The sequence below is a fragment of the Magnolia sinica genome, chromosome 12, assembly GCF_029962835.1.
Source record: "Magnolia sinica isolate HGM2019 chromosome 12, MsV1, whole genome shotgun sequence".
In the NCBI taxonomy this organism is placed as follows: domain Eukaryota; kingdom Viridiplantae; phylum Streptophyta; class Magnoliopsida; order Magnoliales; family Magnoliaceae; genus Magnolia; species Magnolia sinica.
The window spans coordinates 71,603,623-71,631,345 of NC_080584.1; positions in this window are offsets into that span (position 1 = coordinate 71,603,623).

A 27,723-nucleotide genomic window follows, 5' to 3' on the forward strand; every position below is an offset into this window, starting at 1 on the left:
AATGGAGCGGAGACGTGACTTGGCTCTGACAGACCCGGAACCAGTGGTGTGGATGGGGAAAGGGATTGGCTACTCCCCCTGCCACCACCCAATGGCTGGTGTTCGGTGCTCTATGGACCCCACCATGATGCATGTGTTTCATCCATGCCGTCTATATATTTTTATAGATCACTTTACGGTATCACACACAAAATGAGTTATATCCAAATCTCAGTTGGACCACATTACAGGAAACAGTGTTGAATGAACATCGACCATTAAAAACTTTTTTCGGGCCATAAAAGTATTGGATGAAGCTGATATTTGTTTTTTCCCTTAATCTGGGTATTTATAGCCTAATCAACAGATTGGATGTCTGATAAACAGTATATTGGGCCTTAGGAGGATTTAAATGATGGATATCCCATCACTATTGTTTTCATGTGGTGTGGTCCACCTAAGATTTATATCCCTCTTATTTTCAGCTTAAAGCCCTAAAATGATCTTTAAAAATGGATGAACGGAATGAATGAAACACATACATCATGGAGGGGCCCACAGAGCACCGACCATCAGCCACGGGGCTGGTGTCAGGGGGAGTAGCCAATCCGTTTCCGTGTGGATGGTACCTGCCCGTGGGGCCCACATAGATGCATGCGTTGTATATCTACGCAGTCCATCCGTTTTTACAACTCATTTTATGGCATGAGACGAAAAACGAAAGTGATACAAATCTCAAGTGGACCACACTACAGGAAATAGTAGTCATTGAACGCCCACCATTAAAAACTTCCTATCGCCCACTATAATATTTATTTTCCATCCAATCTGTTGATAAGGTCATATATACGTGGATGAAAGGAAAACACAAATATCAGCTTCATTCATAACTTTTTGAGCCTACAAAATGTCTTTATAGTCATTCACCGTTCTTTCATGAGATATGGTCCACCTGAGATTTGTATCTGCCTCATTTTTGAGCCATGCCGTAAATTAAGTTACAATACGGATGGATGGACGGCGTAGATATACAACCCATAAATCATGGTGGGCCCCACTGTCAGCGTACCACTCACATGGCTCCTGAGGTGGTGAATTGTTTCACACGAGAGAATGAAGGTGTAATTTTTGGCACACGTGTGAGAGAAACGAACCAACGGTGAGTGGTGTCAGCTGTGAAAAATCCATGGGCCGTAGATCAGGAAAGCGATCAAATAAGGTGAGCTAAACCCATGTGAGGAAAATGAACGATTGGAATCGCACTGTTAACCTATTTTCAACGCATGCGTATCGCCATTGCCCAGTGGACGAGTACAAATTCCGGGACAGGACATGTTTAAACGGAGACCCACCATAGGATAGACCACTGTATGGAGGGGCTCACTTTGTTGTATTTGCTGCATATCACACGTTCCATCCATTTTGCCTGATCATTTTAGGGAATTAATGGTCCTGAAAATGAGGCTGATCCAAATCTTAAGTGGACCACCAACATTAAAAATTTACCAAGGTCCACTGTAATGTTTATTCGCAAGTCGACCTATTAATAAGATCCTACAGATTTGAATGAAGTATGGAGAAGTTTTAAATAGAGGGAGTTCAATTCCTACTGTGTGGTCTACTTGATATTTAGATTTGCTTCGTTTATGGGATACGTTGTGGATATTTAATATAAAAGATATGCATAGCCTGTGTTTTATACTTAACATTTGGATCTGCCTTATTTTTAGTATTATAACTTACAATTACATTACATGGATATACAATGCAAAATAAATGAACGGCACAACACATACGGGGAGATCATGGCCTCACCCATCAACCTGTTACTGCTGCCCAATCTAACCTGCTCCCCGTTTAACCAACGGTCTTGAATACAAGCGAATTGCATGGTGTGACAGACTTCTAAGTATTTTGATGCAGCCAAGCTCTATATTCCGACCATTATGTATATGTTATGTACCGCATCTTATTCACTTTGCAGGATTATTCTAAGACAGGAATCAAAAATTGAGATAAATAAAACCCTTTTATTGTAAACCACACCAGAAAAAGCCACTGGATATTGGCATGTTGAGTAGCGTGACTTAGCAGTGAGACTTGCTAATGAAGTGGCGTCACTAAGTTATGTGAGCCCCACCATGATGTATGTGTTGTATTCACAGCGTCCTTACATCTGAAAAGATCATTTTACAGCATGGTCCAAAGAATGAGGTGGACTTGGAACTGGGGTAGACCCCACCACAAAAAACAGCAGGGAGAGTGACGTCCACCATCGAAACCTTCCAAAGGTCCACCGTGACATTTATTGAGATCCAACCTGTTCATGTGTTAACACAAACATGAAAGAAGGGAAAACACAAATATTAGCTTGACCGAAAACTTTTGTGGCCTTTAGAACTTTTTAATGGTGGGCGTCACTCTCCCCAGAGTCTTTTTGTGGTAGGATCCTCTAGAGCCTTGAATCTAACTCATTCTTTGTATCATGCCTTATATATGATCTCTCCAAATGGATGAACGGTGTGGATACAAAACATACATCATGGTGGGGCCCACATAACTTGGTGGCATCACTCAAGTAGCTAATGGCATCCAGAAAAATAAGTAAGGATTGAACACCTATCACTCAAAACTTATTGAGAACCACAAAAGTTAACATTTGTGTTTTCTCTTCATCTAGTTTTATTTAAGTTTGCCTTCATTAAAAATACGTTAAATGACAAATAAATATAATGGTGAACTTATAAAGGTTTTGTCCTCGTTGCTTTTTGTGGTATGCTCTAGTATTTCATATTCTAAAATGGTCTTATAAAATAGATGTTACAAAAAATGTTGATTTTATAGAAAATATATATTTTAAAAATGAATATAACATAATATATAAAGTATTTGAAAAACACTTATTGGGGGTTTTTAAGAATAGTCCCACATGGGAAAGGAAAGAGAATAAAAAATGGTTTAAATGAAAATAGTGGAGTATTATATATTTACACCTACGCGCGCTTGTGCTCGAGCTCGGTCTCGGTGTAATGTCCAGCTGAAACTGTTGCATGGCTAGCCCAATAGCTAGAAAACGGCTAACTGTTGTCTCACAACAGTCAGCATGCAGCAGATTAATGGCCCATGCAAAATAGTCAAAAAACAACCATAAAACGGCTAGTTTTCTCCAACAGCTAGAAAACGGTCATGAAATTTAATTCCCTTGACCATAACCCCCAGCCACCATAGCCTATAAAAGGAGGGCCTGGATGGGTTTTCAAACCATCTCACAACCCAATCCAGCACTATCATACGAATTGAGACAGCTCACTACTCCTCTCTTTATACTCCAGTAATTTCAGCAAGATAGCAACGGTTAAACCTTTGCAAGAAGAACAGGCCAGCGGTGTGGTCTAGAACGGTTCACCTGAACCAGTGATTGAAAACTTGACCAGTGCAGTGGTCTAAATCATAATTTTCTTCTTTTTTCTTCCTTCTGAGATTTTTTCTTTATTGTATTTCTGTCAAACTAAGTGTAAAAGGGTTTCAATAGGTGGGCCTTCATGTTTGCTGAACGCAGACCCACACCAGGCTCATCGTATCCTAGAAGCAATTTGCCTATAACCTATCACCATACTCAATTCACTTGAGAAGGAGCAAATAACGCTTAAGGACAGCATTTCAAACGTGCTTCAGTCTGTCCATATTTCAGATTTATTTGTAATTTTTGATTTCCACATTATACAGAAATTATATTAATCTGTATAATTTTCAACAATCTTAACGCGTTATTTTGTAATGGAAGCCGACAGTGTTTCATCCATCAAGCTAATGAATCAGGACTTGATACGTCTTGATCGGTTTGATGGAACCAATTTTACAAGATGGCAAGACAAACTGAAAATTCTCCTGACAGCACTAAAGATCTATTACATATTATATCAAAATCTGCAAGTGCTACCTGAAGCATCCGACACAGAAACACCTGAATAGGTGGCTGCCCGCACTAAATGAGCCGAAGACGAATTCTTGTGTCGAGGACACATTCTGAACGTACTCTCTGACCGCCTGTACGATCTGTACCAACAGACGTCATCAATAAAGGAGATCTGGGCTGCTTTGGAGTTCAAATAAAAGGTTGAAGAATAAGGTACCAACAAGTTCTCATCGCCAGGTATTTTGACTTCAGCATGGTAGATAATAAACCTCTGTTGCCCCAAATCCAAGAACTGCAGCTAATAGTAAACAAAATCAAAGCGATAAAAATTGATCTTCCCGAATCATTTCAAGTCGATATTATAATCGCTAAACTGCCACCGATGTGGAAAAACTATAGAAAGAAGTTGCTGCATAAAATCGAGGACTACACACTAGAACAAATTCAAAAACACCTCAGAATTAAGGAAGAATCCCTTAACCGCGACAGAAAGAATGATAACGGGAATGCCTCGTCCAAGGTACATGCAGTAGAGAACACTAACAACAAGAATCTCGAGAAGGACGATTCCTTGAAACCCAAAAAAGAAAAATTTACGAAAAACGCCCAAAAGAAGAACGGAAAGTTCAAAGGCCCATATCATGTCTGTGGAAAAACCAGACACTATGCTCGAGTATGCGGATTTCGCAAATCTAAAAAAGAGACAAGTGCAGTAAAAGAATGCGATATTGTAGATATGATCACTGAGGTGAATACCATCTAAGGAAAAGTTCCATGTTGGTGGTATGATACTGCCGCTACAGTACATGTGTGCTACGATAAATTAGCCTTCAAAATCTATGAGGAATTGACCGATGGTTAAGAAGTCCAAATGGGTAATAAAGTCCGATCGAAGGTCATCGGCAAAGAAACTGTCGTACTGATATTCACCTTTGGGAAGAAAGTGATTCTGACTAATGTACTGCACGTCCCAGATATGAGGCGAAACTTAGTTTCTGGGGATCTTGTGGAAAAACTAGGTATAAGGGTGGTATACGAGTCAGGTAAACTGATTCTATCCAATAATAGAAATTTTGTCGGAAAGGGATATGCTTGTAACGGGATGGTTAAGTTTTCTCTGAATGAAAGTAACACTTCTGCGTATTTGGTTGAATACGCTAGACTGTGGCATGATAGACTAGCCTATATAAGGTGTAGTACCTTGAAGTTTATGGCTAAGAATGGTTTAATCTCATACACAGATAATGAAACCAATAAATGTGAAGTGTGCATACGATCCAAAACGATGAAAAAACTTTTTCCAAGTGTTGAAAGATCGTCTCAAGTATTGGATCTTGTGCACAATGATATCTATGAGTTAAACGATATTCTTACTCGTAGAGGTAAACGGTACTTAATAACCTTTATAGATGATTGCCCTATATATGTGTATATGTACCTATTAAAGAGTAAAGATGAAGCATTGAACATATTTAAAATATATAAAGCAGAAGTAGAGGATTAACTAAATAAGAAGATAAAAATTCTCCGCAGCGATAAAGGAGGAGAATACTTCTCCAATGAATTCGATAACTTCTGTGAAGAACATGAACTGATACATCAATGTACAACGCCATACACACCTCAACAAAATGGAATAGCTGAAAGGAATAATAAAACATTAGTAGAAATAGTCAATTCAATGTTGATAAGACCAAAGTTGTCACTAAGTCTATCAGGTGAGGCAAAGCTTGCAGCGTGTCATATACTAAAAAAAATTCTGTCTAAAAAATATAAAATATCTCCATATGAAATATGGAAAGGTAGAAAACCTAACCCAGGATATCTTAAAGTGTGGGGTTGTCTTGCATACTACAGAACTCCTGATCCAAAAAGAACTAAGTTACGACCAAGAGCTATTAAGTGCGCCTTTGTAGGGTATATACAAAATAGTAAAACTTATAGGCTTCTAGATATAGAGTCTAATACAATAATAGAATCAAGAGACGTTGAATTATTTGATAACTCACTATCCTTGGAGTCAAAGGATAATGAAATCCAAACTCCTAATAAAGAACCAAATAGCATAGCTCCACAGATAGTGGAAGCTCCTATTAAACCTCATAGGAGTCAAAGGATAAGAATAGAAAAGAGTCTAGGAGATGACTACATAGACTCACAACGCGTCGTTTCCCATCTTGTAGAAGGAGATAGAGAAAATGTTATAAGAAAAATACCTATAGTGTTGACTATAGAAGATAATCCTAAAACATATAAAGAGATTGTATCCTCTAAAGACTCAGTTTTCTGGAAAGAAGCTACAAATGATTAAATGGAATCCATACTGTTAAATCAAACATGAGAACTAGTAAACTTACCTTCAGGTTCTAGACTCATAGGTTGTAAGTGAGTATTTAGGAAGAAATATCACATTGATGTGACTATCCAAACCTTCAAAGCTCGACTAGTAACTAAGGGTTTTAGACAAAAAGAAAGCATAGATTATGTTGACACATACTCTCCTATAGTTAGAATAACATCCATTAGGATATTATTTGCGCTAACTTCCATACATCATCTTCACATCCACCAAATGGATGTAAAGATCGCATTCCTGAATGGTGACCTCAATGAGGAGGTATACATGAAACAACCTGAAGGTTTCGTTCTACTAGGAAATGAAAACAAAATATGTAGATTGTCAAATCTTTGCATGGATTAAAACAAGCACCAAAACAATGTTATGAGAAGTTTGATTCAAAAATACTATCTCATGGTTTCATGCATAATGTAGCTGACAACTGCATATTTCTAAGGTAAATGGTAGTTATATCGTTATTATTTGTCTGTATGTTGATAACATGTTAATAATAAGTAATGAAATAGAAGGTGTGACTGAAACAAAGAGGTTTTTATCTTCCATATTCAAAATGAAGGATTTTGGATAAGTTGATACCATCTTAGGTATCAAAGTTAAAAAACATTGTGGGGGTTATGCTTTGTGTCAATCTCATTATATTGAGAAGATACTAAACAAGTTTAACTATCTAAATATAAAGGAAGCAAAAACCCAATTTGATCCAACTATCAAGCTAAAAGAAAATACTAGAAGAACAGTTGCACAATTAGAATATGCGAGTGCTATAGGAAGTCTTATGTATGCTATGCAATACACTAGACCCGATATCACATATGCTGTGAGTAAACTTAGTAGTTTTACTAGTAACTCCAGTACTGAACATTGGAATGTAATTAGTAAAGTCTTTGGTTACTTAAAAGCAACCAAAGACTTAAGATTATTTTATTCAGAGTTTCCTACCGTATTGGAAGGATATACCGATGCGAGCTGGATATCTAGTGCAGGGGACAATAAGTCTACTACAGGGTAGATATTCACCCTAGGAGGTGCAGTTATATCTTGGGGATCCAAGAAATAGACTTTCATAACGCACTCAATTATGGAGTCTAAATTTATAGCTCTAGCTGCAACAGGCAAAGAGGCCGAGTGGCTAAGGGATCTTCTATTAGAAATCCATTTCTATGTAAAGCCTATATCGGCTGTGTCACTACATTGTGATAGTGAAGCTACATTAGCTAGAGCCTATAACGGTACATATAATGGTAAGTCTAAACATATCAGTCTTCGACATGATTACGTCAGACAATTGATTCGAGATGGAATTATTGTTATTTCATATGTGAAATCTAGCAATAACTTGACAGATCCTTTTACTAAACCTCTACTGAAAGAGGTAGTAAACGCTACATCTAGAGGGATGGGGTTGAAACTCTTTAACCAAAGTTCCACCAGTGAAGGTAACCCAACTTAAAGTCAGAAAATCTCTAATTTTGAGTTTAATGGGTAAGAACAAGTCACTGATATGTGGAAAGTTTTTCAGTACTAAATTATAAAACCTCATCCATAATAGATAAGTGCTGAGCGTTACGAAAGAGGGTTGATTGATAGAACTCTTAATGAAATCCAGTCTATAGGACAAGTGTCTTATAGTAACGAAGACACTGGAAAGATTTCACCTGTATGAATGTAGAGATAGTGCCGTCTCTCATGAGAGTTAGGAGTTTTCTCTCGGGATTATTCACGAATTAGGATAAACTCATGGCCATTAAATGCGTTGAGAAAGATTGTGGGAATTCTAACAAACACATAGCGAATATGTGTGTGGTTTCTCCGACTATATTATCTAGTAATAACTGATTCAACGCTGCAGCTACCAGTCATTTCGACAAAGTTTTGAGATACCTACACTAAGGAAAGATTAAAATTGAAAGATATCTTTCTTTATGCATATAAGCTGATTATTCTGACAAAAAATTTTAATCGAAAAAATATATTTTTATAAAAATCAAGTGGGGGATTGTTACAAAAATGTTGATTTTATATAAAATATATATTTTAAAAATAAATATAATATAATATATAAAGTGTTTGAAAAACACCTTTTAGGGGTTTTTAAGAATAGCCCCACATGGAAAAGGGAAGAGAAAAAAAATGGTTTAAATGAAAACAGTGGAGTATTATAATATTTACTTACCTAGTCCAAGGACTATGGACCTTGCGTGTTCTAGTGCGTAGCACTGGAACACCCGCGCGCGCGCTCGTGCTCGGGATCGGGCATGGGCACAGGACTCGGGCTCGGTCTCGGTCATGAGTTCGGTGCGAGGGCGTGGGCATGTGAGGTATTGTGGCTGTAGAGGTGCTAGTGGCGCACTTTGCACTCGCTCCCTTCGCGAACCAGAGCGAGATGTGTGCGAGTCGCGGTGCGACTAAGTGGCTAAGGCAGATGGCTGGGTGAAGGAGAGACTAGAGGACTAAATGAGAGTCCTCCAGAATATATAGAGGGCTGAAAAAGATCTGTTGCAGAAAATCTGTAATAGTTGTGTCATAAGTGTAGGGTCTAGCTGAAACTGCTGCATGGCTAGCCCAACAGCTAGAAAACGACTAGTTGTTGTCTCACAATAGTTAGCATGCAACAGATTAATGGCCCATGCACAACAGTCATAAAACGGCTAGTTTTCTCCAACAGCCAGAAAACGGTCATGAGATTTAATTCCTTGGACCATAACCCCCAGCCACCATAACCTATAAAAGGAGAGCCTGTATGGGTTTCCAAACCATCTCATAACCCAATCCAGCACTACTATACAAATTGAAACAACTCACTACTCCTCTCTTTATACTCCAGTAATTCCAGGAAGATAGCAACGGTTAAACCTTTGCAAGAAGAACAGACCAACGGTGTGGTCTAGAACGGTTCACCTGAACCAGTGGTTGAAGACTTAACCAGTGCAGTGGTCTAAATCATAATTTTCTTCTTTTTCTTTCTTCTGGGATTTTTTCTTTATTGTATTTCTGCCATACTAAATGTAAAAAAGTTCCAATAGGTGGGCTTTCATGTTTGCTGAACGCAGACCCACACCAGGCTCGTCGTTTCCTAGAAGTAATTTACCTGTAATCTGTCAGCATACTCAATTCACTTAAGTAAGGACAAATAATGCTTTAAGGACAACATTTCAGATGTGCTTCAACCTGTCCATATTTCAGATTTACTTGCAATTTTCGGTTTCCACATTATACAAAAATTATATTAATGGGTATAATTTTCAACAATAGATGTATAGGTGGTATAAAATGCGTATATTATAGTAGGGTATGGAAATTTCCTAGTAATCCGCACTGTCAACTTCTCGCATGGAATATGGCCGCATGGAAGGAAAATGACAAAAATAACAGCTTCATCCAAAAATTTTGTGACCATTGACAAGTTTTTAAGGGTGGGAGTTCAATTAACACTGTTTCCTATGGCATGGATCATATGAGATTTAAATCTATTTCAATTTTTGGACCATGTCATAAAATTATCTACACAAATGGATGAAGGGAATGGATTGAAAAAACATACATCATGGTGAGCCCACAGGGCGCCAGACAGCGTCAGTGGGCACTCCGCGTCTGTGGAATACCGAAAGTGGGCCCGTGTATCACGTTGAAAGCCGCTAGCTCAGCATCCTCGCGGGAGGACTCATGGCGCGATTCTGGTCATTTTCCATTAAACTTTACCCGGATGATACCGTTTAACGACTGAAGTACGCGCTACACGGACCCCGCTGTTCTTACATATAATTGGCCGGCTTTGATAAGATCTGGACCATCCATTCGGACGATCAGGGCCATCAAAACTACAAAGCCGGATCAGGGCCATCCGATTTGTCTGCTACAATATAGTTTTGATGGCCCTGATCCGGCTTTGTAGCAGACAAATCGGATGGCCAAGATCATCTAATCGATTTTGATATTTTGCTAAGAAACCTCTGTTGTGGGTCAAACTGGATGAACGGTCTGGATTCCACGACAATCTGTACGCCACACACGTGGATGGACCCTAATGTGAAAAATCCCTAACCCGAGGACTCCTCGATGGGTGATTCAGTCTGCCAGAAGAGGACCGGCGTGCTTTAGTGGAGCACGAGGACTGCATTTTCACGTGGTCCTGTGGATCACTAGACCAGTTCTCTTTCAAGACATTCTTAAAAGACGCGCCCTGGCGAGGGAGTCGATATTACCATAATACCACTGAGTTTATTACGTGACGAAACTGCCACTGGGGCTAGGAGACCGTTTCGTTCATATGAACATCCATGCAACATGAAACGCGCGACTGGGATATATAGCGCCTCGCGGTAAATATATAAATTAAACTATAATCATATGATCTGATTTGTTCATCAGGTGATAAGGACATTTAATATATTTTTTATTTCAAAATAATAACGTTTAACTCGTTATATGAGCCAAATCAGTCTGTAGAATATAGGCCGGTTAGAAAATCATTATCAAACTTTCATCTTTCATCATACATATTTGCTTTCCTGATGAGTTTGACGGCCTGATTTTAAGGTTAGTGGATGTTCACCATGGTATCAATCCATGAACGGGCCGAATCTGACGAGAATGCTTCATATTAACTCGCGCGAATCCTATTTGAGGGACCATGGCTCAAATGTTTCATAAGGAGTTATTTGATACTCCGGCAGAGTGTGATGTTCCATGCACATGCACAACAAAATTGTTCATGTGGCATATATGTACCCCAAATAAACAGCCCAAGCAGTAGGCCCTACATTACATGCGTCATAGACACAAGAGAAGATCGAATGGACGATCATCATATTAGAATAATGGACGTCTGTTTGTGAATTCCAACCGTTCATTTTTTTTTTTTAAACATCCACTAGATTTAGCCTACATTTCCATCGATTTGTCTATAAGATTCGGTGATTTTGATAATCTACGGTGGACCCATGATCTGAATGGTATGATTCAAGTTAATTTATGCATGTTTACAAACTATTCGCTCCTATGGAGTATTTAACTAGCTCTGTCAACGGGCCGGGCCTGAGTGGGTCTTGGCCCGGATTTTGAACTGTTTCAGGATAGGTCGTCGGGCCGGGCCTAATCAGAATATGATATTTCAGGTCCGACCCAGCCCAATTTTTTAATAAATACACCACCTTTTATCCTCCTCCCTTTTCACAACCGACCCTAAACTTACCTTACCAAAGTATACTCCTGTTGTACGGACAACCTGCTTCGGACGAAATTACCCCTACTTTTTCCCGCTCTTACTTGAAATTGGGGGTATATTCGCCTAAAACTTTATTTTCATACCCTAAAAATCTACTTCTACAATAAAAACTCGCAGCGTTGTGAAAAGAAATACATATAAACACAGCGTCTACAGTGCTAAATTTTCCAGCTTGAAAGCTATTGTTTAATTCAGATTCGGTAGTGACCCTCCAGCACGGTGCTGATTGGTTCTGTAAAAGCTGTATAGGCCCCACTATGATGTATGTCTTTTATCCATTCCATCCATCCATTTTTTCAGATCATTGTAAGGCATGATCCCAAAATTTAGGAAGATCCAAGTCTCAAGTGGACCACACCATAGTAGATAATGGTGATTGAAGCCCACCATTAAAAACTTCTTGAGGCCACGAAAGTTCTTGATCTTGTTCTTTTTGTTTTTCCTTCATCGAGGTCTGTGTAACATAATCAACAGGTTGGATGGAAAATAAAAATTAAACTGGGCCCTAGGATGTTTTGAATGGTGGCCGTTCAATCACCACTTTTTCCTGTGGTATGATCCACCTAAGAGATTTGGATCTGCCTCATTTTTTAGATCAGATACTAAAATGAGTTGTAAAAATAGATGAACGGCGTGGATAAACTACATACGTCATGAAGGGCCCACAAAGCTTTTCCAGAAGTGACATCGGTACTTGTCCGCGTCCGCTGAGAAGCTGGTGGTGTTGACCTTGGGATTCAACAGGTTTTGAAAATTTTGCACTGAGATGGTAGGGTAGATCCGGGAGAACGGGAATATGGTAGAGCCGATCAGTTACATGCCTATTAGAATGATCAATCAGGGCCGTCCATCACTTTAGATAAATTCTATCCATCATTTTCTCCACTTTCCTGCATTGAACGTTCATGATTATCCTTTTTACCGTAGATTTGAAGGCCATCTATCAGATGATAGGATAAACCAATATATCTTTATTTCAGATCATTTCCTATCAACACTAAGAGGATTTAGATGGACGGCTCTGATTGATACATAAAATATTTAAACTGTACTCGGGAGAGTTGGCTCTACCCTATTCCGGTTCTGCATGTTCTACCGTATCATCTCCGGTGGATTGTAAGCCACTTGCCCAACCAAACTTATAACTACTGCGTAGAAAACGGAAGTATGTATTTTTAAGCGGATTACGTCTGCCCCGTCCGGATGGAATCGGTCCACACAGGAGACGGATTGGCTAGTCCCCCCTGAGACTAGCCCTGTGGCTGGTGGTCAGTGCTCTGTGGGCTCCACCATGATGTATGTATTTCATCCTTTCCGTTCATCCATTTTTACAGATCATTTGATTAATTGAGCCCAAAAATGAGAGGTATATAAATTTCAGGTGGACCACACCACATGAAAACAATAGTAATTAGATATCCATCATTAAAATCCTCCTAAGGCCCATTGTAATGTTTATTTGACATCCAATAGGTTGATTAGGTCATACAGGCCCAGATGAAGGGAAAAAGCAAAAATCATCTTGATCCAAAACTTTTATGGCCCCAAAATGTTTTTTAATGGCCGACACTTATTCAACACTGTTTCCTTTAATGTGGTTCACTTAAGATTTGGATATACCTCATTATTGGTCTTTACCTTAAAATGATCTGGTAAAATAGATGGACGGCATGGATGAAAGCACTGACCATCAGCCATTGGCTGGTGTCAGGGGGAGTAGCCAATCCGCTTCCGTCCACACAGGATCTCTGCGGGCTCAAAGTGATGAATAGGTTTTATCCACGCCGTTCATCCATTTTAAAATATCATTTTATGTTATGAAGCCTAAAATGAGATGAGATCCAAGGCTCAAGTGGACCATACAGTGAGGTTTGAATTTCCACCATTAAAAATTATATGGGGCCACAGAATTTTTGAATCAAACTGACATTTCCTTTATTCATTCAGATTTGTGGGACCTTGTGTGAACAGTTTGGATGGCAAATAAAAATCATAGTGGTCCTGAAAAGGTTTCAACAGTACATTGAGCTTTGGATAAGCCTCATCTTTTTGGGCTCATGCCATAAGCGAGATGGCTGGTGGTCGGTGCTCTGTGGGCCCCACCATGATGTGTGTGTTTCACCCATACCGTTCATCCATTTTTATGGATCATTTGATGACTTGATCCAAAAAATGAAATGGATATACATTTCAGGTGGACCACACCACAGGAAAACAATAGTTATTGGATATCCATATTTAAAATCCTCCTAAGGTAATGTTTATAACTTTTATGGGCGCCAAAAAGTTTTTAATGGTCAACCTTCATTCAACACTGTTTCTTGTAATGTGGTCTATTTGAGATTGGGATATACTTCAATTTTTTTCTTATAATCTAAAATGATCTAAAAAAATATATAGACGGTATGGATGAAACACATACATCATTGTGAGGCCCACAGGGCACCGACCACTAGCCAATGGCCGGTAGATGGGGGAGTAGCCAATCCGTTTCCATCCGTCCAGACGGGGACAGGAGACGCAATTCGCTTCTTTTTTCTTTTGTTTTCTTTTCGAGTACACAACAGAAAAAGGAGAGTTTTCATGATAACAACTTCGATACTCGTGCAGGTAAGATGGTTCATACACATGCACTTGAGAAATTGTACAAGTCGAGTAGATGTAAGTGAGTTAAGATAATTCCTGATAACAAAAATTGCACTCGAGAATCTGAGATAATGTCTAGCTTATTAGCGGACATCTAACGGACGGTTAACATGAGAAATAGTCGACGGGCTCAATTCAAAAACCAATGTCCATTAATCAAAGGTTTGGATCGTCCAATCTATCTAATTTTGGGCTCATGGCCTATCTACTGTGAGCCACACGATGTAGACGGTTAGTTTGATTGATATGTAATGTCTCTGCTCTGTGTACGGTTATTGATTGCTGAGGATGATCCCACCTACTCTTTCCGAGCATCAAATCTTTCTTTATAAGGGGACGCGGATTGCGTGGTGAAATATGTAGGGCCCACCTATTTTTTAAAGGCCACGATAAGGCAGGATTATAAAAACAAGTAGATCAAAAACTCAGGTGGGCCACACCAACAAAACAGTGGGTCTAGCTAGGTCCACCGTTGAAACCTTCACCATGATGTTTATATGCCATCCAAACCGTTCATAGAATTATTACCACTCAGGTAAACTGCAGGAACAAATATCATCCTCATACAAAATTTCTCCATCGCCAAGCGTTCAATCCCCACTGTTTCGTGTGGTATGGCCCAGGATCTGCATGATTTTTAAAATCATGTCCTATTATAGTCTTTTAAAACAGATGGACGGAGTGGATTTGTCAGGACCCATACAATCACAGGTAATCTACTCCCATTGAACCGTTGAAAACTCGGGGTGCAGGAAGTTTTGTATGAAGCTGATATTTGTGTTTTCCTTTTATCCATGTGATATCTCAACTCTTTCATGTGGTGTAGCACATTTGAGCGTTGCATGTACTTCAATTTGGAGTTCATGGCCTAAAATGAGCCAGCACAATGGATGAATGGCGTGGATAAGACATACATCACGGTGGGCCCCACAAAATGCTGACACCACGTTGCTGCTGGTGTTGAGGTTGTTAAGGGCTGCGCTGCGGTGAGGGGGCACGGATTAGGTAGGGCCTAGCTACTAGCTAGAGACGGATGGTCTCAGGGACTCTATGGGGCCACCACGATCCACGCCGTCCATCTATTTTGATAGGACATTTTAGTACATGTGCTCAAGAAGAAGGTAGATCGATGGCTCGAATCGACCACACAACATGAAGTAGTGGAGATTTAAAGCCAACCATTTAAAACTTCTTAGGGGCTACATAAGTTATGGACTTGGCTGATATTTATCTTTTCCCTTCGTACAAGTATATATGATCTTATGAACAGGTTAGATTAGATGGCAACTAAACATTTCGGTGGGCCCTAGAAAGTTTTCAACGGTGAGAGTTAAATCCCCATTTCTTCATGTATTGTGGCCCACTCAAACCTTCAATCTGCCTTCTATTTGGGCTCATGCCCTAAAATGATATTTAAAAATAGATAGACGGTGTAGATAGAACATATAGATCACGGTAGGCCCCACAGAGTCCCTGAGTTGATTCGGCCAAGTTGCATGATCTTATGCAAAAGAAAGAAAAATCCACCTGCGAGAAAATTGTGATCATTGGCCGATTTGGACAGTTAGATTCCAGAGGCCCACTTCTTTTACAATAATACAAAAGGCATTTCAAAAGTAACTCATGATCGAAATTAAAACACAAGGCATAAAAAAATAAATTAAAAAAAAGGACTGAGAGGGATGCAACGATTTGAATATTCTTCCCGCAATCTCACCAAAAGTACTTTGGATTACAGCACAGATATCATCCTAATCAATCATAGCCGTTGGTCATCATGATGAACTCCACCGCTGATTTGTATACTTTTTCTGGCTCCATTGAGAGGGACTGGAATGTTCTACGTACAACACCTGTTTTACGCATTGCCTACAACACCCAGGTTCTATGGGCGCCACCATGATGTGTGTCGTCATAGATTCACTCCATTCATCTTATTAGAATCCTTATTTATCACCCTAAATCCAAAATATAAACATGATACGGAACTTACATGAGCTGCGTGTTTCAGTAAGAAATGAAATGTATTTTGTTTGAAGAATTATTATTTAATAATAACAAAGAAAGAATGAGAGAACAATCTTCGAAAAGTATTTCATTCATTCTCAATTCATTTATATATTCTTGATTCCCTTGATTTTGAAACAAAGAACAATAAATCAATATAGAGAAATAATTCAATGGCAATTTTGACAGCAATTTGACATGTTTTGCATTCATCTTCTTGAAAGAAGAGTTGTGCGAATATGAATATCCTTATCTTCTTTATATATTTGCTCAAATAGCATTTCTTTCAATAGAATACTCGGATTTCTTTGAAGAACAGCAAGCATAAGTCATGATAACCATGGATAATCTTCATGCACTACCCATCAAGGAGCTGAGTGAGACAGGGAGTTGCGCGGGTCCGCACAACTCATCTTGAACTCGTCTTGAGTTGCGCGGGTCTGCACAACTCGTCTTCCCAATATCTATTTCTTCTCTCTCTCTCTCTCTCTCTCTCTCTCTCTCTCTCTCTCTCTCTCCTTGCTCCTAACATCTCTCTGAAACTTCTCATCCATCAAATGAGAGGGGGATGGAGTATTTATAGGCTTTTGCACGTGTGAACCTTTGAGTCTTGTGCTGTGAGCCCCATTTCGCGCAACACTATTTATCTGTGCAACTATTCATCCACGCAACAATATTCACCCTCACAACACTATTCATCCACGCAACTATTCATCCGTGCAACTATTCATCCACACTACTATTCATCACAGCACTATTCATCGAGAGATTTATGATAGAGAGAGGGCCGCGGGATGGACAGGGCTGCCTATCTTGGAATCTTGACATGCAACAAACCAAACTCCTTTTGACTCATGTATTTTTTATGCCCCAACATTGCACCATTAGGACAATGTAAAATTTCACCCAAAACCTCTAAGTTTATAGAATGTGGCCCACCTGAGTTTTGGATCAAGCTGATTTTCATATTTTTCTTTCACCCTTGGTGTTCCACCAATTGGATAGGTTTGATGAAATGTAAATACCATGGTGATTTCACACATAGATAGACACTGTAGGAGTGGATTAGGTGAGACCCCAGCCTCATCCAAGACGGTGCGTTCCTTACCGTGGGACCACCTTGATGTATATATTATGTATCTACGTTGTCCATCCTTTTTTTGGGATCATTTTAGGGCATTATCTCAAAAATTAAGTAGATCCAATTATTAGGTGGACCATACCATAGGAAATAGTGGTGATTGAACACCCTACCATTAAAAACTTCTTATGGATCACCTTAATATTTATGTAGTATTTATTTTCCATCTAATCTGTTAATAAGGATACAAAAGCCTAGACAGAGAGAGAAGGCAAATATCGACTTCATCCAAAACTTTTGTGACCTATTAATGGTCAATCACCAATCTTTCTTATTGTATGGTCCACTTGATAATTGGGTCGGTTGATGTAGAAATCTGGTTAACTCTCGTTGGACCTTCGAATACCTACATACACAGGGAAGACAAAGGAGACCCTAGCTGTAGCAGGAGACCCTTCGATGCCTAAGTCAGGTAGGGAATATGGGTCTAGTAGAGAGTGGAGTTTTTTGGGTAAGATTGTGCGTACCTTTCACCATGAGGGACTCTCCTATTTATAGGTGAGAGAAGGCGGTGGCGTGAAAAGAGATTTTCCTATTTAGTAGGGACGTATTGTAGATGGATTTGGATCCATGGCGTATCGCAATAATCTTCCAAGATCTTCGGCGAAGATCTTGAACAGACCCGTGTTGTAGTCGTCTTCTTAAATTCTTGGCTAGGATCTCAGATGAGTAAGTTTGGTAAGATCTGGACAGTTGGTACCAAGTCGAAACTAGTAGAAGCGCCTGACAAGACACCGAGGTGACCCATATGATTGCTTCTGAAAGCGGCTTGCTGACCTGGATTCTCTTGTGAACCGTGGTCAGGCTTTCCCTCGGTATCGAGTGTATGGTTGACCTGCCGACCTGCCTTTGTTCGAGCACGGGGGCCGAACTTCTTTCCTCAGTAAAATGTAGGTGAAATCTGGGATGACCATCCTATCCATCTTATCGCATGGGACGAGAATTGTTCTCAAGAAATGATTGAAGCGACAGCTCGGAAATGTATGGGACCGTGGAAGAGCTCGATGTCTGATGGAAGCGGAGGTACTTCATCTTTTGGCAACCCAACTTGAGGGGTAGACCGTTTCCTTAGTAGAGTGTTGTTGCTTTCTGGCCATTTAGGGGCTCCTTGGTCATAACTGGTGTTAGCCGATCTCATGTTGTACGCAAGTATCTGACCTAACCGCAAGTGTTCGATCTGACCTTATCTTATTGGTCAGTCCATTTTTACCCATAATATAAGCCCCCCTACTTCTGAGCTTACGCAACAAGCTCGGGAAGTAAGTCGGTTTGGTGAGGTAGGACTTTCTTACGCCTGGCATGTCGAGCCTTACCATCATCAATGCTAGATAAGGCAGTGTGCACGGGAATAAGAGCGTATCTGCAATCATGGCACGACACGCTCGAGGCAGCGTGTCGTGGCTCGAGGTCACGTGCACTGTCAAGGCGCTTGTTCGGCCCTCAGCATATGGGGTGCTAACGCATAGCGTCTTTCAGAAAGTTGGTTCAACTAGTGAGTGACAGAATTCCACGTGTTCGAGCGTGGGCATCGAGGAGTCGTTTTGGCTGTCATAATAAGTGTGAGCATTAAATGTTGTATGGTCGAGTTCCCTATAAAAGGGGATGCCCTAGCATCATTATGCCCATTTGCTCTGTCGTCTCCTTGCCTCTGTCTCTGCTTCTCTCAGACTTGTGATTTCCGACGATCCTCAAAGGGCTCCTTCTCCTTTTTCGGTGAGCTTCATCTCTCCCATCTTCCCTCTCTTTTTCAATTTTCTTCTAGGCCCCTGATTTTCGATCATAACTTTAGCCAATAATGTCGCACCCATCCAATCAGTGGGAGGAATCGGGGTCGTTCCAGCACAACGAGGTACCGAAGGATTGAGATTTGCTGGAAAACCCACCATCTCCACTCGTGATGATGAGTGATCAGGATTTCCGGGCATCTCATGGGTCGAGGATGGCAAACAGTCCTCTGCTGAGCAACTAATGGATGATGAGGGGTTTGCCCCAGCAAGGGAGGAAGTCGGCGGTCAGTCATCGATAGAGTTAGAAGAACCGAGCTGATAGGGTCAACGTTGACGGAATCCGACCTAGTGCGAATCAGGTTGGAGTACCACATTTCAGACTCAGTGGTGCTCCGAGCTCCCACACTTGGTGAAATTCCAAGTGATCCCAAGGATGGTGAGGTAGGCATGTTTCTGATCACCCTACAATGCGGTTAAAATTCCTTCTCCATCCGATAATCATGAAGAAGGTCCTTCTGCGCTTGGGGTTAGCTCCCGGGCAAATAATACTGAATGAGCCTTGGTGGGGTCATTTATTCTATGGTTCCACCTTAACTAGCCTGACCTGATCGCGAATGAATTTCTCTACCTGTACTAGGTGAAGTCCAACCCTCGTCATGAGGGTTGGTATTACTTTTCGGCTTGGGCAAAGACAGGAAAGGCCCTAATTATAGACGCCTCGACCTCGAACAAAAAACTGGAAGAGCAAGTGGTTATGGGCGTCCGGGGACTGGGAGACTCTAGCTGCTTCTGGGATATGACCTCGGATTCTGACCCATTTTGCTCATCCAGGTCGGGTATATCCGAACTAACTTTCTCTTCAACTTATATTTATGTAGTATTATCTGTGACTGTAGTGGCTTCTGACAGTTCTACCCAAGTATCCCTCTAACTTGAGCCATTCGGAGTGCGGCCGGATTGCCGAGGCGAAGTCGTTGGATACCGGGCTAAGGTCTTAGAGGCTATTAATCATGCCCGAGTTGCTCCATCAATTTGGTCTTACCCTGTTCGTATTAGGTACATCTGGGGTTGACTTAGTTGGAAATCATTATTATCTTTTGTTCGTTTGTTGATCACTCAATTTTTATTTTATTTTTTTGTCGCGTAGGGATGCCTGAGTAGGCTTGCTCTAGACGCCCTGCTCCTTTTGAGGGCGAAGTGGACAAAAAAAAAACAAAAACTATCTTCGAAGAGGAGGGAAACCGCCCCCTCGTTTACGGCAAGTTAGTCAAGCTCGGCCACCGACCCTGCCACCACTCCTGCCACTAACACTTCGAACCCGCCAATGGTCTCAGAAGCGATTGAGGTTGCTTCATCAAGAGAGGCGGTATCTGGCATTGAAGCCCAACCTTCTGAGGTCCAAGCAGCTCCTGCTCTTGAGGCTCAGCTCCCCATCTCCCGAGCTCAGGTGCGCAGCTTGGCTGATTGCAAAGGGGGCGAGGCCCGGGGGACTCTCTGGTTTGATTCTGCCACAACAGAGGGCCTTTTGCCTTGGGTAGCTCGGTACATTCCTGATGTCGAGTTCACCAGGGTGATGGAGACACCTCTGTCAGGTACTATGGGCTTGGTGATAGCTCTTTTTTATAAGGTAGAACACTTTTCCCGTTATAGTCGTCTCTTTTATACTTAGATATTTTTCCTGGTTTTTTTTACGTGGATCTGCTTTTCAGTTCGCCCTCATTGTCGTATCTGCTCACCGTGAGATGTTGCGGGTTGAGAAGGAGTGCAAGGAGCGGAGGCGAGCCTTATGAGGAAAATTGTCAAGTCCAAGCAGCCCCGATCTAAGGTTACTGCTCTGAAGGTCGAGGTGGAGGAGGCTTGAAAGAATGAGTCATAGGTGAAGATCGAGCTGGAAGCGTTAGGTTTGCTCCTGAAGGAAGCCCAGGAGAAGACCGCCAGATGGAAGGCGGAGTTGGCAGAGGTGAAGATCAGTTTGGGATCCAAAGTGAAGGAAGCCAAGATAGCTATTTCGACAACTCGGGTGGCTGTTGTGGAGGTATTGCCGTGAATCTCTTACACTTATCGCATTTCTAGGTATACTTTTTGACATATTTTTAAATGCTCAACCAAAAGTATCCTTGTCTGATAACTTTGTAGGCAAGAGCATGACTGCTAGAGTGATTGCCACAGATTCTTTCATGTATTTCCCTTAGGACGTATTCAGCTTCTTCAGGTCGGAGACACTACAGATAGGGCAAGGAAAACCCATTTTTGTAGAGGATGTTTTATACCATGGTATACAGAGTTAACCTAACTCGAATTCTGCATGCTTTAAGTTTGTTTTCGGGTAGCGTGCCATTATAGAAGCATTCGACATTGGGATCCATCTAGCTTTGGGCCCACTGTATTGTTTATTTGACATTCAATATGTTAATTACGTCATAAAGACCCAGAAGAAAGGAAAAACAAAGACAAGATTGATCCAAAACTTTTATGGCCCCCAAAAAGTTTTTAATGGCCGACATTAATTCAACATTGTTTCTGGTAATGTGGTCCACTTGAGATTGGGGTATACCTCATTTATGGTCTCTTACCATTAAATGATCTAGAAAAATAGATGGACGGCATGGATGAAACACATACATCATGGTGGGGCCCACATAGCACCGACAACAGCCATTGGCTGGTGACAGGGGGAGTGGCCAATCCATTCCCCTCAGCAAAGTTCCAATTAAACTAACGCACATGAAAACTGTACGAGAGATGACCACCACCTGCGACGCTATTATCTTTTTCCACCCACATGATGCTTGTGTAGAACATCCATACCATGAAGATGGTAGGCCCTACCATGAAGATCTCCTGGCACAAAAATCAGGACGATCCGCCCATTTGATGGGCCACACTGTAAGAATCAATGAAAAGTGACAACATACAGGAGGGGGCCGACCTTTTGCACGGTAAGGATGGCCTACACGTGTTATACATGGTTAAGGAAAAAAACGTACGGCTAGCTGATCAGTACACTCTACTTGTGTTGACAGTCCACTTTTCTTCACCACCGTACATTTTAATAGAGCAAACTGATGGTCAACATCTGTGACCGTACCTATCTTCTCCAAACATCTTGTCCATCCATTTTTGGCCACTGCTGGACGGCTTGGATCATTTGGTTAATATGGTTTTTTTAAGGCAGCCCTTGAAAAGTAGACTGGATCATTTGGCCACATGAATACCAACGAGTCCAAATGCAGATAGTTACATGGTACGGTTCCCATACACGGTTGAAAATGATTTATCAGGAGCAATTGATGGCTAGAATCATCCATTCTCTGTGATTCTCAAACCGTCGTCATCTATTGAGCTGATTCACTAGATGGACGGCTCAGATTCCCTCCCTACCTAAGACGTGTCAAGTACTGGGTCATAGATGTCACTAACTGATTATGTGTGTTGTATCAAAGCATAATTCTTTCGATAATAACCCTTCCTTGATGAGGCCACTATTTGGACGGCTTAGATGAATATTATGTGTATGCCACGTGTATGGGCGTCATTTGTATACTTTTCCAAACAACGAAAGCATCTTAGAACACAAGGAAATAAAAAAAGAAAAATAAAAAAGAAAAGTTACTTTCAAAAGCTAGCTGGTGATGTGAAATTCAGAACAATGCTTGCTTTTAAAGAGTCTTTTTTCAAAGATTAACAAAGCTGAATTTATAAAAGATGGCAAGAGGAAAATCTCATCACCCACTCATCTCTAATCTCCATCTGATCATGACACTAATCTAATTGAAAAGACTGGTGATGTGAAGTGGGCCACACCTGGACCATGGTTAAAAGACTCAGCGACTCGGACTGACTAGTTCGGTTCTTAGTCCAATCGGGACTCACCTGAGTCAGGCCTAAGTCCTTGACTCACCCAAGTGGAGGGTGAGTCGGGGTTCATAACCCGGATCAGGTCTGACTGAGTCCATGTTGACTTGAACTACTTGCATTTAAGGTTGTACACAAACCGAGTTAGCTCGGTTAGCTCGTTTGACTCGACTCGATTTGAAACTGAGTTTGAGCCAAGTCGAACTGATTTTTTGAGCTCGAAAAAATTTCAAACTGAGTTCGAGCTTGCCCAATCTTGACTTGACTCGGATCGAACCCCAACTCGAATTGAACTAGTTCAGTGACTTGATTACTTTGATACTGATGTTGCTTACTAAGTATTTAATGAAATGACCGGATGAAGGCTGGTGGCAAGGAAGGTATGTATATGAAACAAATATGCTTTTTTTTTTTCTTTATTTTGATGTTGCCTATGAGGTGTTTGATGAAATACCCGTAAAACCGCTGCTACTATTTTACATACAATGAGAATTTGAAGGTGTAGTTCATGTGTTTGTGAAAATGCTGTATAAGTGAACTCGGCTCGATCATGGCTCAAACTCGGTTCAAACTGGCCCGAGCTGCTGACCAAACTGAGCCGAGCTGGCCAATCACGCTTGAGGACTGAGTTGAGCCGAGTTCAAGCTGGGGTTAGCTAGTGGCCGAGCCGAGTCAAGCTTCCGCTTGACTTGGTTCTACTCATGTACACCTCTACTTGCATTAGACTCATCTGAATCTTAAAACCATGCTTAGACCCGTTGAGAGGCGAATTTTCCAGTTTTTGTGATCACATTCTAACATGGTCTGTTGCAAAATGATGGACAGAATGGATGGCCAACATAAATTATGGTGGGCTACACAGAGTTACTTTTTGTTGCATGGGCTTCCAACATCTCTTAAGAAATTGAGGTGAAGTCCACTTCCCATCATGAAGTGGTACCCGGATTTGTCTGGTGGGTTCTCCCCGCTATTCAAATCTAACCAAATGCAATGTGCGGTTGTTGATGGATCACTTGGGTCTGTCAATACAGTAGGCTCTAACATGGATGGCTTATGGCTAAAATGCGGGCTTTCTCTCTCACCAAAGCCGACTTTCCCAATCAATTAGAATTGTTTCCCACGGGAGTTAGTTTCACAAATAAAAAGCCATATGGGTTTAACTTTTATAAGATCCATCCCGTCTATCAAGTATGTTGCTCCATTCTAATCATCAAATTCAAAAATCATTATCATCCAAAACTCAAGTAGGCCGCACTAAAGGAGATGGTTACAAAAGAACAGCCACCATTAGCATGTGTAGGGCTTACTGCAGTGTTTATTAGTAGAAATGCAGAGAAATTTGAATTAGAGACTAACTTTACTATCTTTTAGGTTATACCAATAATGATGTGTATTGAATTACTACTCTCTCTCTCTCTCTCTCTCTCAATTAAAAAAACTTAATTTATACCATCTAAACAGGCATATCCAGTTAGAGTTGGGTGCGGGATGACTCGACTTAACATAATCGACTCGTTCAACTCATTTAGACCTGACTCGACCCAAACTGAGTGGGCGAGTCAATCTGAACCGAGTAGACTTTGTTCGATCTAAACTCAAACCGAGTCAAGTTTGAGTCACCTAGTAACTTGACTCGACCCAAAATCAGACTCGATGGTGACTCGACTCGATCCGAAACCCAACTCGTACATATAAAAAAACCCAGATTTGACGTTACATATCCGAGATATTGTGTAGCTGATGGAGAGTCTACAATTTTGGCAAGTGCAACTAGGTTCTAAGCTATGATTTTAGCCCGCGGATACCCGCCACACCCGACCTAACTCAGTACCTATGATCGGGAAGGATTCGGCCTGGGTTAGTCCCGGCCAAACCCCTGGACTCAGTAGCAAGTCAGGTATGGTCTATTTCAAAATCAGGTCAAGTCAGGTCAGCTCTAACTCAGTCCAATCAACTCAATGTCTAGCTCTTGATCCAGTGTGAGATATCTAAGAATATAATCCTCCCTAGAGGATGATATGGTACCAAATTCACAAGTAAATCAGAAATTATGTCCCAATATCCAATTGCTTGTCCTAGATAATTAATCCGATCATACTTAATTGAGCACATCTCAATCCATATGTAGCCGTGCACAAATTCCAATATCCTCTGATCATAACACATATCTTCTTTTGAGATTGAACAAATTTTATCATTATAAACATAATCAATCAAAATCATTAAAATTTTTAATATAATAATATATAAATATTTTTCGAAAAAAAAAATTCACAATAAAATTCATCCATATGATCCTACACCTTAAAGAAGTCTCCAACGCATCATCACTACTATCTGATCATCTATGTTTTTCCTCTCACCCTTCTCCTTGACTTGGTCTTAATATGGTCACTTAGTATGCTTCTAACCCAATTGAATTTATGTACATGGTTTTAAGAATGCACAATAAAGTACCATTATCTTATTGCTACTTTGACAAGCAAGGTAGAGTAATAAGGACATAAGAGTCACTCATGGGACTAGCATACTCGTACATGATTGTTGATCGAGTGCCTTTAATCTAATGTAGACATGGAATTTTTGATTCGGCCAAATCCAGTCTCGATTCGATCACAATTTTCAATTTTGACCTTTTAATTGTTGTAATGTTTTGCATTTATTCGGATCGACACTTGGTTCGATCGAGGTATGCCAGTTTTGTTCAGTCCAACCGAAGGTTATATTTGGTTCGATCGATTGGAATGTGAAAGTTTGGGTTTGATTTCTTAATCTTATATAGTAGTATATAAGTATGTTTATAATTAAGATTAGGGTATGTAGAGATTAACCAGAAAGGGTTTTAAAGGGATGAAACTAAGGTTCCATCCGTAAGTTATTTCATCTCCTATAACCTTCTGCGTATAGTGGTTGACGTTGCTTTGTGCCGTGGTTATTTAGCTTAAAGGATTTCCACGTAAAATATCGTATGCTCTCTATGTGTGTTTGGATTTTTCTTTTTTTATTGCTTGTTTGATTTGATCTGATGTTTTTTTCGTGCCCAACAAGTGGTATCAGAGTTAAACGTTAGAGTATTAGGTTAAATCTAGAAACATGGCATCACATGGATCTAATATGAAAATCGATATAGAGAAGTTTACAAGTAAAAATAATTTTGAATTATGGAGGTTGAAGATGAAAACCTTCTTAATTCAAAAAGAGCTGCAGCATACATTCATTGGGAAATTGAATCATCCAAAAATTATAAAGAAAGAATATTGTGATGAACTTGATCAGATGACAATTTATACAATTCAATTGTGCTTGACCAATGAAGTCCTTTATAATGTCATCTCGATGAGATGACTACAGTAGGACTATGGGCGAAGATGGAGAACATATACATGACGAAGTCACTCACCAATTGTCTATATCTAAAGAAATAATTATATACTCTAAAGATGATGGAATGGTTAGATCTCTCTGAGCACATTAATATTTTCAACAAACTAGTTTGTAAATTGACAAGCGTGGTGGTGAAACTCGATGAAGAAGATAAGTCTTAATTTTGTTGACGCCTATCCCAAATTCCTGCGAGTGTTAATACTATATAATATGGTAGGGACACCTTCAACATCGAGACCGTTATCTCGGCCTTTGATATGACTTCTTTCGTAGCTAGCATGCTTCTAACTCAACAGAATTTATGAGCATGATTTTGAAAATGCAAGTTTTTTTTTTTTTATACAAACAAGATGTTTGCCAATCGATCACATCAATAATGCAGGGTGTTTGACAAACAAGGGATACAACAACTAGTCATAAATAGCTTGTACATGGCCCACAAGCCTTGATAACATTCCATGGAGTAGTGACACTACTTTCCCAAATTCAAATAAATTCTATATTGGCCCTAAAGTGTAGCCCCTACGAACATGTTCAACCACTACAGAGGAGTCTTCCACCCTTGATGCTTATGACTCCACCTTGCTTGGATAACTAAGCATTCAAATAATTAACTTCAATGAGAACCAATGTTAAAACTATGTGTACCTTTAATCATTCATTTAATTATTTCGCAAGCCCTACCCATTCACCCACAAGAGAACTTGCCACCATGAGATCCAAGCTTTCCGTCAAGTGGGCCATGATACATTGATTTTCTTGTAAGACTTTTTCATTTAATAGGCCATCATAGAACAACACCTTAATCAAACCAAATCAAACCTAGTAATTGGATATTAGCCAATCAGCATATGTTAGTGGGGCCACTGATGATATACCATTACGGTCAACAGCTCTTCACGTTATCATGTGATAAATTCCTAGTAAGTGTGGACCTTCTAAAAGTGCAGAGATATAAAATGGCTAAGAGCTGCTCATATATAGTTTAAGTTTCTTCAGAGCCTTTTGTACATTTTGTCACATTTTCTCTATCTTAAATGGGCATATTTGTATATATTATAGATTTCTTAAATTTTTATTGGACAGTCATACAATGTAGATTAATTTACCCACTTACCATATTAGATTATTCTTATAATGTAAGCTTTTTCAATTTAAATAAAGAGCAAATAATCTCTCTCTCTCTCTCTCTCTCTCTTACTCAGCGTGTATACAATGTGAGGTTTGATAGCCCCACGACATCCAGCACGCATGCCAACCTGGCAAGTTGGAAAATGACCTTAAACTTAAGTTGGTCTATTCTTTAGGTGGGCCACCCCTTACAAAAATGAATGAATGGTTCAAATAGATTTGCTAGTGGTCCACAATGAAGATGACCATATTCAAAATTCCAGCTGGTTTGCTCATCAGGTGGGCGCCAACCTCAGCCAAATATCTGGGTGGTCCACTCATTAGGGGAGCCGTGGGCCACCCTTGTGAAATAAA